Below are 16258 nucleotides of genomic sequence, written 5' to 3'. Positions count from 1 at the left end.
CACATCACTTGGGAAGACACTAATACCAGTGTACTGGAAGAAGCAAAGATCACCTGTGTCAAAGTAATGATTCTTCAACATCAACTTTGTTGGACTGGTCATGTTGTGCGGATGCCTGATGATCGTCTTCCAAAGCAACTACTCTATTCCGAACTTAAAAATGGAAAGCATAATGCTGGTAGTCAACAAAAGACTCTCAAGGCCAATCTAAAATTTGTTGTTGTTGTTTAGTCGTTTAGTCGTGTCCGACTCTTCGTGACCCCATGGACCAGAGCACGCCAGGCATCTAAAATAATGTAGTATAAACACTGGCCTGTGAGCGCTCCAGTTGGAGAACAGCTTCACCAAAGGTGTCATGGGTTTTGAAGACACTCAAACTAAGGACGCAAGGGAGAAATGTGCTAAGAGGAAGGCATGCTTGGCAAACCCTCACTATGATCAACTCCTGCCCGGAAACCAATGTCCCCACTGTGGAGGGACGTGTGGATCCAGAATTGGCCTCCACAGTCACTTACGGACTCATTGTTAAAACTGTGCTTATGGAAGACAATCTTACTCGGCTACAAGGGATCGCCAAAGAAGAAGAAGAAGAAGCTGTTGGAGGAGGAGGAGGAGGAAAGGGGAGGTGTAAAATCCAGGCTGTGGAGCAAGAAAGAAGGAAAGGTCTGGATAAGACAATAATTATTGATAGGGCTGCTATATTTGCAAGGTACTCCCCTCCCCTGAAGATTAATATATTCCTGCTCTGACTTTCAGGGGCCCTGTAGTGCTTAATTAGACTATGAAACTCATGTCCACAGGAGGCAGTGACAGCCCCCAATTTGGATGGCCTTAAAATAGGATTAGTCTTAGAGTGCCCCCCCACACACTTGGGGGTCAGGATGCAAACCCTGTTAAAAGATCTGCAATAAAAAGAGAAGTGCCCCAGTCAGCTGAAGGTAGCAGCAAGCTCTACCGCTGATCCTGCAGGCAGCTTCGTAAAAAGAACCTCATTCACATGATGATGGGCAATGATTATGTCACTTGCTTTGATAACAAGCCATGATAGCAAGCGGTATTCTTATCACCATCACTGTAAACCTAGATAGGGCTGCAGCTTTACCATATGTTACATCAACTGTGGTTGCTGGCGCACAGATTCGTTTCGCAGCCTTTGTGTACCTTGCACAAGATCACACATCCTACAAGCTGCTTCTGTCGGTGGCCCATCTTTCGTTGGAAGAGCCGGGACAGATAAAAGAAAGTGTTTCGTCAGACACAGTACTTAGTTGAACTGCGGAACTCCCTCCCACAGGAAGCAGTGATGGCCACTGTAGTAAATGAAAATCTGCCCTTTTTTCCCTTATGGGGGACGCAAGAGCCCATATAGAGTCCTTACATAGGTTCCCTATTGGTAGGAGAGAATAACAGAGGCCAACCAGAGAATATTGAGAAGCAAAGCGGCTCGTAAGCCTGATCTTTATTGAACTGTTGCAACAGGGTGCTCCCCTCACATGCAGGAGAAGGAGGACTCAGAACCCAGGTGTGCCCGCCCTTATATAGACATTTTAAATTGCCCGCCTTGGAGTCCAAGACCACCCCCAGATACATCATACCTACATCACAGAAAGGGCGGTCTACAGCAGAAATCTGAGTGTGTTGTTTATCTCCTGTCTGCCAGGTTACCTGTTGAATGGTCACTTGATTGGATACCCTGGGAAGCCTGGCCAGTCTTTTGTAATGATATCTACTTAGTTCCTGAGCCAGGTCACAGGCTCACCCTATTCATACACAGACATACCCTTAAGACAGGATTTGTGAAGGAAAAGACAATGGGGAGGCTTTTCCATTTTCCTTTGACCTTGCAGAGAAAACATTTGGTCAGTTTGGGAGCCAAAATGGTTTCAGGGCTGCCCTCCTGTGCTGCCTCAGACATGTGGTCCACACATCTATGTACGTGTTTGCGTGGTACATTTATGAACATTTATTATATATATATATATAAGACCTTAATTTTTTTATTTCACCACCAACCTGGATGGCTTTAAAAGAGGACTGAGAGGATTCATGGAGGGAAAAGCTATTGATAGCTACTCGCCATGCCAGCGAGTGTGGGGCAGCGGTGCTTCTGAGAATGCTCTTGAACCCTGCCTGTGCGTTTCCGGAAAGAGACATCTGGTTGGCCTCTGTGAGAAGAGGAAGCTGGACCCTTTGGCTCTTCCTGTCTCCTTATTTCCACAGGAGCGGGTTTAACAAGGAGTAAAGCCGTGTCCCGGGAGGGGTGTGAAACAGAAGGAAGAAGAAGGCGGCACAGCTGGTCTGAGAGCACCAGGCACCGCCACTTCCTCAGAAGCATAGGAAGGGCTGCGTCTCGTGTTGCGGCTTTCTCTCTGTGTGTGCCTCAACTGTGGCGTGTTAATAGATCAGAACTGTTAGAAACACATGTTTAAACACACAGGCGCGCACACTGAGTTAATTGGCTGCATGGGGGACGCAGCAAGCAAACATGTGTTAACCAGGCCACGAGTGTTTCTGTCAACGTAGGCATCTGAGCGTAGATTTTATTACTACACGAAGGGCCTGACCTACATACAGGCTCCGAAACCCCAAATTTAAAAAGTGAGGAGGAGGATAAATAGTTACTTGGTCTATTGTTACTTGATGCATCGCATTCGCCAGCCTTTGCAATAACCGGCTTAAAATAGGTTACTGACTTGAAAATGACAAACATCTGGAGTGCTGAAGACGTGATTATTATTCTGTATGGAAGCAGCTCAGGATGGTGGTCCTCCAGGGTTTTAGGCAGGGGGGAGTTCCAGTCCTAAAGCTCTGGTTTTCCCAGTCGTGATGTATGGAGGTGAGAGCTGGACCATCAAGAAGGCTGATCGCCGAAGAATGGATGCTTTTGAATTCTGGTGCTGGAGGAGACTCTTGAGAGTCCCATGGACTGCAAGAAGATCAAACCTCTCCATTCTGAAGGAAATCAGCCCTGAGTGCTCACTGGAGGGACAGATCCTGAAGCTGAGGCTCCAATACTTTGGCCACCTCCTGAGAAGAGAAGACTCCCTGGAAAAGACCCTGATGTTGGGAAAGATGGAGGGCCCAAGGAGAAGGGGACGCCAGAGGACGAGATGGTGGGACAGTGTTCTTGAAGCTACCAGCATGAGGGAGGCAGTGGAAGACAGGAGGGCCTGGCGTGCTCTGGTCCAGGGGGTCACAAAGAGGCGGACACGCCAAACGACTCAACAACAACAGTTCCAGTCCTAGCTGGAGAAGCTGGGGATTGCACCTGGGACTGACTGCACGCAAGGCAGATGCTCTACCGCTGAGCTACAGGCCTTCCCCAAAGTTGGAAGGACCAGCTTTGTATATCTTGCATAGCTGTGATTCCTGCATTGTAGCAGGTTTGGACAACATGACATTCCAGCACTATATTCTATGGTCTCTAATGCATTTTGTAAACTCTGATTTTTGTTTTCTGGTCTCTGTGTTTTAGTATGCGCTAATATACAGTATAGGGGACACGGGTGGCGCTGTGGGTTAAACCACAGAGCCTAGGACTTGCCGATCAGAAGGTCGGCAGTTCGAATCCCCGCGACGGAGTGAGCTCCCGTTGCTCGGTCCCTGCTCCTGCCAACCTAGCAGTTCGAAAGCACATCAAGTGCAAGTAGATAAATAGGTACCACTCCAGCGGGAAGGTAAACACCGTTTCCGTGCGCTGCTCTGGTTTGCCAGAAGCGGCTTAGTCCTGCTGGCCACATGACCCGGAAGCTGTACGCCGGCCCCCTTTCCAGTAAAGTGAGATGAGCGCCGCAACCCCAGAGTTGGTCACGACTGGACCTAATGGTCAGGGGTCCCTTTACCTTTACCTTTTAATATACAGTATATTCTAAAAATCTGTGGCTTAGGGCATGACATACTTTGGGCTGCTAGGTTTAGAGCGCCTTCTGGTCCCTTTACAATTCCTCCCTCTCCTCAGTAGCCTTGGAAGGGAAGACACAACAAATCAGGCTCTTGCACTATTTGGAGTTACTTCACCATCGTAATTTCCCCTTCTTATGGACTTTTGGGTCATGCTACTTGCCCACGTATACATAAGCGCCATGCGTGCAATATCAAAGCAGTTTACAAAAGGACAAAACAATAAATACGAGAAAAACTAACCACCATACTTTAAAACATACAAACGTTGAAATACTAAAACAGATAAAAATTGCTTCAACATTTTAAGCCTCTACACAGCTGCACATCCATCTCTCCCTCACTCTTTGCACAAGCACATCTCTCTCTGCACAGCGTGTAAGATCAACTGAGTGTACAAGGAAATAAAATGAAATAAAAGCAAGCAATGCTTCCCCCAATGTGCTATTTCCATCCAGATATGCAGCGAGGTTACTGGAACAAGCTTTTTGTAGTGAAAAAATGCAACTAAAGCACTGGATGCATCCCTCAGGCCTTGTCCTTACTCAACCTCTGAGTATTTCCTTCCTCCTCCAGGCATGAGTGTGTGAGAGAAATTAAAGTTGCAGAGGCCCCTAATGCGATGTGACTGGGAACTAGCCTCCGCTCAGACTGCATTTTGGAACCACTGCGGAGATGTCCATAGCAGCCCTGCAGACACCTTGAAAGCTGGGGTACTTTCTAGGGTGTTTCCCCTCTTTCTAAAGAAAACCCTCGATTTGCAAAACGTCCAGATCTGCAAGCAACGGCTGCCCTCATGGACTTGCTTTTAGAACAAAAGGGCCTGCATGTCATTTACCAAGAGGAAAAGGAAAACTATTTGCACAGAGCTAAGAAATTCTTCGGCAAATCATGATAACAATAAAATAAATAGTTATTATTTCTCTCCTGATTACAGAAACTTTGGGAGTTTCCCTTCCTGGAGTGCAGTTTTCCCTCATGAATTTAGGGGAAATGGCCTTTTCCACAAGTCATGAAGGAAGCCTGGCTAGAAACTAGCTTTCCCTCAGAATATACCCATACGGTATATACTGTATTGGAGCCACTCTGCAGATGCATTTATTTCCTTATATACAACAGTCTTACTTCCAAGGAACGGGAGCTATATTGCCATCAATGCAGGGTGCCCCTTGCTTCCTTCTTCATGAGAAATCTGCCTCTCTCCTTTTAAAAAAAAACAACCCACTTCTTGTCCAACAAAATAAACCCCCCTGGGCTTCCTCTCAATGGCATCTGAGAGAACTAAATAGTGATGTTTGGCACGTTGTGAGTGGGGAAAAACCTCCCCTCAGAATTCATTTTTGAACCTTTCTGTAGATAAAGGAACATGAAGCGAGGCCACTGCTACTTATTTCCTAAGAAATTGCACTCAATTTTTTATCTCCTCCCAACCAAGTTCTCCCCTTCTATAAATGGCTTCCGAGTCTTCACCCCTTCAAGCCTCCCCAAAGGATTCCCTCTAGCAATTAGTTCATGTTCATTAAGGGCTAGGCTGCTGCCTTAAGAATTGGCAATGCTTCTTATAAGGAGGAAACGCTTCCCCTCCTTTTGGAAATACTCCATCGAATCTACCTGTCTCTATGGTGTAATAAACAGAAATCTGCCCTTATTTCCTTATGGGGGACACCAGAGCCCTTATAGAGTCCTTTGCAGGTTCTCCATCAGTCAGAGAAAATAACAGAGGCCAACCAGAGAATATTGAGAAGCAAAGCAGCTCGTAAGCCTGATCTTTATTGATCTGTTGCAACAGGGTGCCCCCTTCACACGCAGGGAAAGAAGGAGGACCCAGAACCAAAGTGTGTCCGCCCTTATAGAGACATTTTAAGTTGCTCGCCCTGGAGCTCCAGACCACCCCTCCATACATCATGCATACATCACAGAAAGGGCGGTCTACAACAGAAATCTGAGTGCTTTGTTTACCTCCTGTCTGGCAAGTCACCTGTTTAATGGTCACTTGATTGGATACCCTGGGGAGCCTGGCCAGTCTTTTGTAATGATCAATACTTCGTTCCTGAGCCAGGTCACAGGCTCACCCTATTCATATCTTAAATGTGTCCTTAAGACAGGATTTGTAAAGGGAAAGACAATGGGGAGGCTTTTCCATTTCCCTTTGACCTTGCAGAGAAAACATTTGGTCAGTCTGGGAATCAAAAATGGTTCCAGGTCGGTCTTCCTGTGCTGATCTATGTACGTGCTTGGTTGGTACATTTATGAACATTTATTATATATCTAAGACTTTAAAATTCTTACCACACCTTCTGTAAATGGCTTCTGAGTCTTCACCCCTTCACGCCTCCCCAAAGGATTCCCTCTAGCAATCAGTTCATTAAGGGCTAGGCTGCTGCCTTATGAATTGGCAATGCTTCTTAGAAGGAGGAAACGCTTCCCCTCCTTTTGGAAATACTCCATCGAATCTACCCGTCTCTACGGTGTGGATAAAATAGCAGGAGGCAAAGGCACCCTGGAAACATATAGAACTGTGCTGCTCTTTTCCTGAGGAATTTCCCCCTCTTTCCCCCCCTCAACCAAATTCCCCTTTTCCCCTCAGTCTCAACCAAATCCCCTTCCTCTGCATCTCCCTTCTGTCCTGAGTGAGGGAGCTTGCATGGCAATTCCTGTCGCCTTCGGTCTGGGAATTAAACTCTCCTCAGGATCCGCCATGTTGCCTGGAGCCCCAGTTAGGCTGCTCTCCGTCCCACCCAGCTCCTCTGTTTCTCCTTTCCTGAGGAAATGTCCTCTTTTTAAAAGCGGTGTTTCCCCTTTTGCTTATTATGAAGTGTCCCTAAGCTGAAGGAATTCGTTCCCAGGAGAATCCCGACCGCGTGCCTCTAGAAGGAGGCAGGGAACTTGCGGAAGGAAGTCCAGGGGCGCTGAGGGAAGCCATTCTTTGTCGCTGGAAGGCAACGTTTTCCCCTCAGCCATCAAGTGAAATTGCCGCCCGAGGCATGAGTGCGTGAGGGAAACACTCTTAACAAAGCCCAGTTCACTGTGGCCAGCAAATATGTGCCTCATTTGTGGATAAATAGTAATATAAATAAATTGGAAAAAGGCCAAACAATCCGTCCACTATCAGCTTGCTGTTTTCTTTCTTTTTTTATATGCTTTTTGTTGATTTTTCCTTTAATACAAACAAAATACAGTGAAATTTAACAGTCATTTACCCACATTCTTTCCCCACACTCTGCCGAGCGTTGACTTCCTTCCATAGCTGTCAAGGTTTTCCTTTTTTAAAGGGAAATTCCCTTATTCCGAATAGGATTCCTTGCAAGAAAAGGGAAAAGTTGACGGCTATTCTTCCTTCCCTCCCTTCAACAGGCTTTCTTACTTCAGTTGCTTTTCCACAGTTTCTTATTGTATCCAATAGATTATATAACAGCTTGCTGTTTTCTTGAGGGATTTCCCCATTCTTTTCCTTCTTATTCCCTAAACTGAGAGAAGTAAAATGGCCTCCAAGGACTGAACAGGGAAACGCCATCTTGAAAACAGGCTCCCCACCCCAGCGTCTTATTTCCTAGTAAATTATCCTGCTTTTTGATTAAAATTTCCTCTGCTCTTCATTGTAACAAAACAGCCCTCGGCTTCTCCTCCTCCTCTAGACTGTATGTGCATTTGAGAGAAGCAGCAGCTTGTTGTCTTTCCCCTCAGAATCCATATTGGATGCCATGTAGAAAACAGGATCATAGAGTGAACTAGGCTGTTGCCGCTTGTTTACTAAGAAAAGACAATCTTTAAAAATGAAAAGGGGGAAAGCCTTCCTCCTTTACCATTTTCCCCTCTCAGTAAATGCCATTTCAAGCATTCCCAGCTGATTCCTTTCCACAGATAGCCTAATAGTCATTTCTGTTCTCAACACTTGCTGCATCCCACCGTTTGGGAACTTGTTATGTAATATATTACCACCCAAAAGTCAGGAAGCTGCAGGTGTAAAACTGGGCACAACAGAGAGGGACTTTATCCCTTGCCCTTCACGACTTCCTCCACTCCTGCAGTGCGTCGGTGTGTCACCCAAATGCTCTTATAAGGGGTTAGTTTGACCTCCGGTTTGCTAGTAAAAGTGAATTACTGGCCTCATGAAACGGTGCCTGTCTAAAAAGTGTGTCACCAACATGAGAAGTTTGGAAAGCTCTGATCTAGAGCATTTGTCTGGTGGTCTGGGGCAAGCGAAAGCATTGTGATAGGACCTTCAATGGGCTGCACTAGGGGCGATGCCACCACCATTTTCATTTTCTTCAGCTTCTTTTAAAAGGGGATGCCGCAATTTCATTGAGAAGCAAAGGGGTTGATTAACCACGGCAACTCCATGTTCAGAGGAACCTGCAACTCAGGCATGTGAGAGCCATTTGACTTCTTGTGGTGGGCTTCTTTTCATCATCATCATCTTTTTTTAAAAAAATTGTATACCATCTTTCTATCTTACAATACTCAAGGCAGTTTACAAGCTGAAGATCTAGCAATCTAATGCAATACAAAAATGTGATAATAAAACAAAACTTTAAAATAAGCATCCTACATCAAAAAGTAACATCCAACAATTATTAGAGCAGTATAAAATAATAATATCAACATATAAAAGTTAAACAGAAATCCACTCAACAGTTACAATAATTTCTAAACTATAATCAATAAAACAACGGCAAGCCACAGTACGTAAAATACAATACAAATTGAGAAGCAGAGACTAGAGGGTGGAGCAAGGCAGGTGGAAGGAGGCCTTGCCTGATGGAGTCTCTCTCCTCACCATGAGAACATGGTGCTGAATTAGATGGAAATGTTTGACGCCACCCCAGTCTAATTCACTGCTAGCGTTGATTTCATCGGATGCAACTTTTCCTCTCTTCCTGACGTGGCACATGATGTGTGCTGAAAGTTCCCCCATTGCTCACAGAATTGGAGGAGTCTTCCCTTCCTCCGGGCCTGGTCACCTGAGAGCAGGTGTGGCCCACTTGGAGCCTCCAGGTGTTAGGGGAGTCCAGCTCCCCTCAGTCCTGGTAGCCAGGGGTGGCGGGAACTGAAGTCCAGCAACATTTGGAGGGGCCACAGGTTAGGAGAGAAGGAGAAAAAGAGAAAGATGGAGGCACGCACTGAAATAATTTTAATGTTGCAAGTTGGGATTTAAAAGTGGGTTTGGGGTCTCGTAAGTCCTCAGATGACCTAGAATTATTTTTCCACCCACAATTCCACAAATCTCTCTCCCCCTGCCCCTGTTCCTGACAAATCTAGGCCACAAATCCCCCAGGACTCCACATAGACTAGCAAATTATGTCAAGAAGAATCCTAAGAGCTGAACGTGGAGATTTGAAGGCTGCATATCAGTATTAAGTACAAATCCAGTATGCACATGAACATTTGCACGACGGGGGCTGTGCTGAATTTTAATCCTCATGGTGTCACTTGGGTGCCTCAGGGCAGAGAGGCGGCTTTAAAAAATACCAGGCCTAAATAAACAACAGCAACAGGATTTCCTCTCTGGATCAGAGCATCAAACACTCTGTCTACAGCAGGGAGCTCTGGGAACGTCACCCAATAGTTTATTACTTAAGAAAAGGAAAACAACCTAACCCACCTTCAAATTTGCTCAGGGTGATATTCATGGCCTGCTCTCTCCCCTTTTATCCGCACAACAACCCTGTGAGGTAGGTTATGTCAACAGAGCTGTCAACATTTCCCTTTTTTAAAGGGAAATTTCCTTATTCCGAATAGGATTCCTTGCAAGAAAAGGGAAAAGTTGACAGCTATGTACAGTCAGCGGCGTAGCGTGAGTTGTCAGCACCCGGGGCAACGCAAGTAATTTGCGCCCCCTAACCCGGGGCAAGGCACGTAATTTGCGCCCCCCCTAACCCCTAACCTGCGAGTTGCCGCTGGCGCTGCCGCCCAAACGACGCCACTTGCCCGGAGGAGGAGGGGGGCAGAGAGGCGAGGAAAATGCAACGGCCCAGCAGCTGCAGCAGCAGCGGCGGAGGCGGGGCTGTGAGGAGGGGCTGCCTGGCGCGTCCTCCGCGGCCCTGACACGCGGGGCTGAGAGCCGCTGCCTGCCGGGCGCCTTCAGCCCGGACGCGCGCACAGCTCGTCGGTTCCGCGAGACATGCGGCTCTGCTACAGCCTGCGCCCGAGGCTCTTCGGCGACTCCGGAGGCAGCGAGCGCCCCCCCCAGATGTTGCGCCCGGTGCAGCCTGCCCCCCTGGCACCCCCCACGCTACCCCACTGTGTACAGTGGTGCCTCGCAAGATGAAATTAATCCGTTCCGCGAGTCTCTTTGTCTTGCGGTTTTTTCGTCTTGCGAAGCACGGCTATTAGCGGCTTAGCGGCTTTAAGAAAAAGGAAACAAACTCGCAAGAACTCGCAAGACGTTTTGTCTTGCGAAGCAAGTCCATAGGGAAATTCGTCTTGCAGAACGACTCAAAAAACGGAAAACTCTTTCGTCTAGCGAGTTTTTCGTCTTGCGAGGCATTCGTCTTGCGGGGCACCACTGTATGTCCAGCGTGCATGATGAGCCCTGGCTGTGTGGGCTTTTGGACTCTGGTCCCCTCCCTCTCCAGCTCACCACACAGGAGCTCATTGGGGATAGCTATGGGAAGGTGCTGCTTCTGTTAACAGTCCTGTAAGATTTAGTTGTGTGCCTGAGGAGGTGAGAGAATGAGCAGAGCTGGAGAATCTGCATTGCGCTAGAGGTGGCAGAAACTCAGTGGCAAAGCTGCACATTCCCCCAGACTCCATCTTCCCTAGGAAATAAGCATGCCTCAGGTCAACGGCTTTGCTCTCCAATACATGACTCTGGGTGCCAGCCGCTGGGAATCACAGATGTTGTGCTCAGGTCTTGCTTGTGGGCAAAATCCCTGGCACCTGGCCGACTAGTGTGGAGACAGGATGCTGGGTTACGATGGGGGGGGCACCCTTTGGCCTAATCCAGCAGCCAGGCTCTAGCTCAGGTGGGTAGGACTCAAACCAATGGATTCGAGTTATAAGAAAGGAGGTCCTGACTAAACTTTCCGACAGTGGAATGGACTCCCATGTCACGGTCCAGTCTACGGGCAATCAAAGTTCCGGCTGAGGACGTCGGGACCGGGGGCAAGATGGCAGGGTGGGAGCAGGAGCGAGAGTCCAGAAGCCAGGGGTCCGAGGATCAAGAAGCAAGGAGTCACAAAGCCAAGGGTCCGAGGATCAAGAAGCAAGGAGTCACAAAGCCGAGGTTCAAGGATCAGGAAGCAAAATGCCAAACACAGGAAACGTGTTGCTGTGGCCAAGAGCCGGAGGGAAATGCTGACCTTATATCCCTTCCCAGCTCTTGCCGCCAGGTGCAGTGAATTACCAAGCGGCCTCACCTGTGCGGCCGCACCTTGCCCCTCCAGAACAAACTTAGGAAGGCCCCAGTCCTGCGAAGCCCTACTGGTCCCAGGGCCTGGCTCCTGCACGCACTCCCGACATCCCACGAGAGAATGGGCTCTCCTTCCTTGGAGGTTTTTAAGCAGAGGTTGGATGGCCGTCTGTCATGGATGCTTCAGTTGAGATTCCTGCATTGCTGGGGGCTGGACTATTTGACCACCAGAGGTCCCTTCCAACTCTATGATTCTGTGTTTCTAAGGGTCACCTGGTCCAAGCAACTCCCTGCAGTGCAGAAAGGACAGCTGAAGAATACCTGCCAGGTGGCCCTCCAACCTCCATTTGAAACCTCCAGGGAAGTTGACTCCACCAATGGCCCGGTCCAGTTCACAGGCGAAGTCCCGGCAGGGAACGTTGGGACCGGGGGCAAGATGGCAGGGTGGGGGCAGGAACGGGAGTCCAGAAGCCAGGAAGCCAAGAGTTCGAGGGTCAGAGAGCCAGGAGTCAAGAAGCCATGGGTCCAAGGGTCAGGAAGCAAGGCAGGGAACGTGTTGCTGTGGCCAAGAGCCGAAGGGAAATGCTGACCTTATATCCCTTCCTGGCTCTTGCCACCAGGTGTTGTGAGTTGCCAAGTGGCCTCACCTGTGAGGCTGCACCTTGCCTCTCCAGAACAAACTTAGGAAGGCCCCAGTCCTGCGAAGCCCTACTGGTCCCAGGGTCTGGCTCCTGCACACACACCTGACAACCAACTTCCGAAGGAGTCCTGTGTTCCTATAAACTTTTTTTTTTTACTGGCTCTCCCCCCCCCCCCCAATGCTCTTAAACCAGTGTTGTTGGTTTTTTTCTGCCCATTCCATTAGAAAGATTCACCTGCTGCTTCCAGCAGCCCCTTCCAGGCACAGGAGCTGTCTGCAACCAATTTGTTTATTGGCAAGTTGGTAGCCCCCGGGTCTCCACTCGCTCCCTGCCATTATCCACCGCTTGCTTCCTCCTTTCTTCATGCCACCCAGCAGGCCTGGGAAATGGGCAGCAGGCCCAGTGTGGGCAGTTTGTTATTCTTGAAGGGTTGCTGAATGCCCCTGGCACAGAAAGAGAGAGAGAAGGGAGGGGGGTTAAATAAGAAAGGTGGGGGAGCCAGAGGAAAAGGCGTGAATAAGCAAGGGGGGGGAATATGCATGCCACCCCAGCCCTTGGAAAGGGGATAAAGTGGGGCAGGCAGGCAGAGAAACGAGCAGCCCCACATCACAGCACCCCACTTGCTTGCTCCCTGCCTGCCACCCAAAATACAGAGTGCAAAGGGGAAGCCGTAAATAAATAGCTTGGAGTGATGGGGGGAAAGTGGAAGGACCATTTGAACGGGCTGGAGCCAGGATCTCTCCCCTTTTCTATCAGCCATTCATTGTTTCAGGAAGGGGCAGCCATCTGGGAACGGTCTTTTGCTTCAAATGAACAGCCGGAATTTCCTCTTCCTAAGGGAAGACGACAAGAATCCCAAAACAGGACAGGCCTGTGTGTGTGTGTGTGTGTGTGTGTGTGTGTGTGTGTGAGGGTAGGACAGGGGTCAGCAAACTTTTTCAGCAAGGGGCCGGTCCACTGTCCCTCAGACCTTGTGGGGGGCCGGACTATATTTTGAAGGGGGGAGGGGAATGAACAAATTCCTATGTTCCACAAATAACGCAGAGATGCATTTTAAATAAAAGCACACATTCTACTCATGTAAAAACACCCTGATTCCCGGACCATCCTTGGGCCGGATTGAAAAGGTGATTGGGCCACATCCGGCCCCCGTGTCTTAGTTTGCCTACCAATGGGGTAGGATGATGGTCCGCCTTCTCCTGCCCTGTGGTGCCCCCCCCCAGCGGCCAGATGAACAGAAAATGGTTTGGGGTTTGTGACCATATCCCTCCCTGCCGCGAAAAACTCTGACTTTGATTTTTTTATTATTAAAACAACAACACACACACACACCCAAGAGCGGGTGATGCTGGCTTTGGCAGGCCCACAGGACAGAAGAACGAAATTCACCCCCAAGGGAAGACCAGTGGGAGTGGACTGGCCCTGCACACACTTTGAACTCAGACTGAGGGGAGAGCAAGAAGGGAACCATGTGGTGGTGGTGGTGGCAGCGGCCAGTGCCATCATGGTGATGGCTTATTCGATATTGCCCACCCTGGCTGGCAGCATCTCTCCAGGGTCCCAGGCAGGGTTCTCTCCCAGTCCAGCCTGGTGGTACCTTCAGCATCCGAGGCAGATGCCCTTCATCTGAGCCGTGGTCCTTCGCCAAGGGGAGGGGGAGGGAGGGCTGTAGTTCAGTGGCAGATCACCTGCCTTGCATGCAGAAGACCCCCAGGTTCAGTCCCCAGGGGCATCTCCTGGTAGGACTGGGGAACCCCCTCCCCAGAAACTGCAGAGCCTGTGCTGCCAGCACTGAGCTGGATGGATCCCAGGGGTCTGACTCTCAGTATAAGGCAGGAAGGAACAACACGCCAGTGGGCTGAGGGACAGGAGTAAACTGTGCTGATAGAGGCTGATCCGTGGAGCTGTAAGTCCAACCACATCTGGACTGGCAATGGCTGCTCTAATCAATGGAGGCGGCAGACATTTTGCCTGTAAATCCCTTGTGCCCAGAAAGCTGATTTATGACAGACCTCTGGCCCACAGGTCCAGAATGTGTGCAGGGATTGTGTGTTGTTATCAGTGTTGATGGCCCTGCCAGGGTCCCCAAGACTTTCCAACATCAAGTGGTGATAGCAGGAGAAGAACTCACAGGGGAAATACAGGCACGGGCCATTATGAAGAGGTTAGGGTTCATTTAGCTGGACCATCAAGAAGGCTGATCGCCGAAGAATTGATGCTTTTGAATTATGGTGCTGGAGGAGACTCTGGAGAGTCCCATGGACTGCAAGAAGATCAAACCTATCTATTCTTAAGGAAGTCAGCCCTGAATGCTCACTGGAAGGACAGATCCTGAAGCTGAGGCTCCAATACTATGTGGTAGCCCCACATAGAGCGCATTGCAGTAGTCCAAGCAAGAGATAACTAGAGCATGCACCACTCTGGCGAGACAGTCTGCGGGCAGGGAGGGTCTCATCCTGCGCATCAGATGGAGCTGATAAACAGCCGCCCTGGACACAGAATTGATCTGCGCCTCCATGGACAGCTGTGAGTCCAGAATGACTCCCAGGCTGCGCACCTGGTCCTTCCGGGGCACAGTGACCCCATTCAGGACCAGGGAGTCCTTCACATCTGCCCCCCCCCAAAAAAGTACTTCTGTCTTGTCAGGATTCAACCTCAATCTGTTAGCCACCATCCATCCTCCAACTGCCTCCAGACACTCACACAGGACCTTCACCGCCTTCACTGGTTCTGATTTGAAAGAGAGGCAGTGTGCTCTTCTCCTGCTCCCCATAAGTATCTGGCTGACCATAGTAAGAACAGCATGCTGGACGAGATGCCCCACTCCTTTTCGCTTGATTCAGCAGCCAGGCTCTTCTTAGGTGCTTACGTTCTCAACACGGTGTTACAGAACTGAGTACAGAATGTGCCCCTTGAGGGCAACACTAACTAGGGGGTGGCACTCTGGAAAACAAAACAAAAAAGGAATAAAATTTGTTTGTGGTTTTGTGTGTGTTGGAATGATTAGCTGTGCCCAGGGCACGGGTTTAATTGCACAGCAGAGAATTAATTAATGAGCATGTTCCGGTCGGGAAGGCCTCTGAAGATGCAGGAGATTGATGGTGCATGTTGTGCCGCTGTGGAAATACTTGAGATTTGAGGCTTGCCAGCCAGCCAACAAATCCCATGCAATTGGCTGTAGATTTGGGTCACTCATTGAAAAGTGTGGGGCAATTGTCCCTCAGTAGACCAGGGGGCCATAGCTCTGTCAGGCTGGAAGGGAAGGATTAATTTGCGTGAATGCTTGGGGGCAAAGAATGTGTGCTTTTGCGTGGGGGTTTGTATACATGCCCGCACATGAATTGTGCTCTTCCTAAGGGTGCAATAATGCCACCCTGTATTTTCACCGTACACAGGAGTTATGACAGTGATGAGGTTTTAGGAGATGATCACATATAGCATGGCTTTATTCCTTTGTTGTGTAAGAACGTGGCTCTCCAGAGAGGTGCAAAAGCTTGTGTAACTAAATTCGTTCCCTACAAGGTGATATGCGTTCTGGAGCAAGGCCCTTTGGGCGTGATAATCCACTTTTCTTACCACTCCAGATTTTCTCCCACCTGCTGAACAAAAGCTTCTCTATCTTAAGTCATTGCGGCATTTTATTTTTATTTTTTTTAAAAAAACACCCTCAAATGTTAGTTAATAACCAGAACGAGCATTGCGGTCGGTGGATTGAGAGCTTCTGCCTTAATCTGACAAACACTGTCTGGAAATCCAGCTGCCGTATTTCCCAAATCCCTGGATAATTAATCACTGGATTTGAGCAGAATTAACAAGCAACAGCAGTGAGATAGCAAACAACAAACTGGACTGAGGCAGGGGGGGGGCTGGGGGAGTCGAAGGTGTGGTTCCAATCCATTCTTCTCATTTGACCTGTATAGAGTAACAAATCAATTAGTTCCTCCTGTACCAGCAACGTTACAACACCCAGAGAGAGAGAGAGAGAACAAGCAAAACCTGCTGGAAATAGTAGTGACAGTCCTGAATGCTAAAAAATCTGTTTTCTTCTCTCATGGTAGTGAGTGGAGGAACCAAAACCATTTACAGTAGTAACGTGGTTTTCGAACAAATTAGTTCTCGAATGTTTTGGCTCCCGAACGCCGCAAACCCGGAAGTGAGTGTTCCAGTTTGAAAACTATTTCCGATTGGCTGTCAGAAGCCGCGCTTTGGTTTTCGAACGCTTTGGAAGTCTAACGGACTTCCGGAACGGATTCCGTCCGACTTCCGAGGTACGACTGTAATTTCCACCCTACAAAATAAAAAAAATCCTTCCAGTAGCACCTTAGAGACCAGTGAAGTTTGTCCTTGGTATGAGCTTTCATGTGCA

General features: G+C 48.7%; 2 protein-coding genes and 1 long non-coding RNA gene across 3 annotated transcripts in view; 2 read left to right on the top strand and 1 right to left on the bottom strand.

Moving 5' to 3' along the window:
• Positions 1-1971, bottom strand: part of LOC308575370 — a 131061-nt gene extending 129090 nt beyond the window's left edge. Inside the window, exon 1 of the long non-coding RNA XR_014002821.1 lies at positions 1731-1971. This is a non-coding gene — a long non-coding RNA (uncharacterized lncRNA). The remainder of the gene's footprint in view (positions 1-1730) is intronic.
• The window catches only part of PEA15 (proliferation and apoptosis adaptor protein 15), a 58117-nt gene that overhangs the window by 26137 nt on the left and 15722 nt on the right, over positions 1-16258 (top strand). The window lies entirely within an intron of this gene.
• LOC308575124 (uncharacterized protein) overlaps positions 1-16258 on the top strand; it is a 467635-nt gene that overhangs the window by 446861 nt on the left and 4516 nt on the right. The gene's annotated exons all lie outside the window — the stretch shown is intronic.

This window comes from Podarcis bocagei (assembly GCF_964188305.1).
Source record: "Podarcis bocagei genome assembly, chromosome: 16".
In the NCBI taxonomy this organism is placed as follows: Eukaryota; Metazoa; Chordata; class Lepidosauria; order Squamata; family Lacertidae; genus Podarcis; species Podarcis bocagei.
This window is presented reverse-complemented; position numbering and strand designations above follow the sequence as displayed.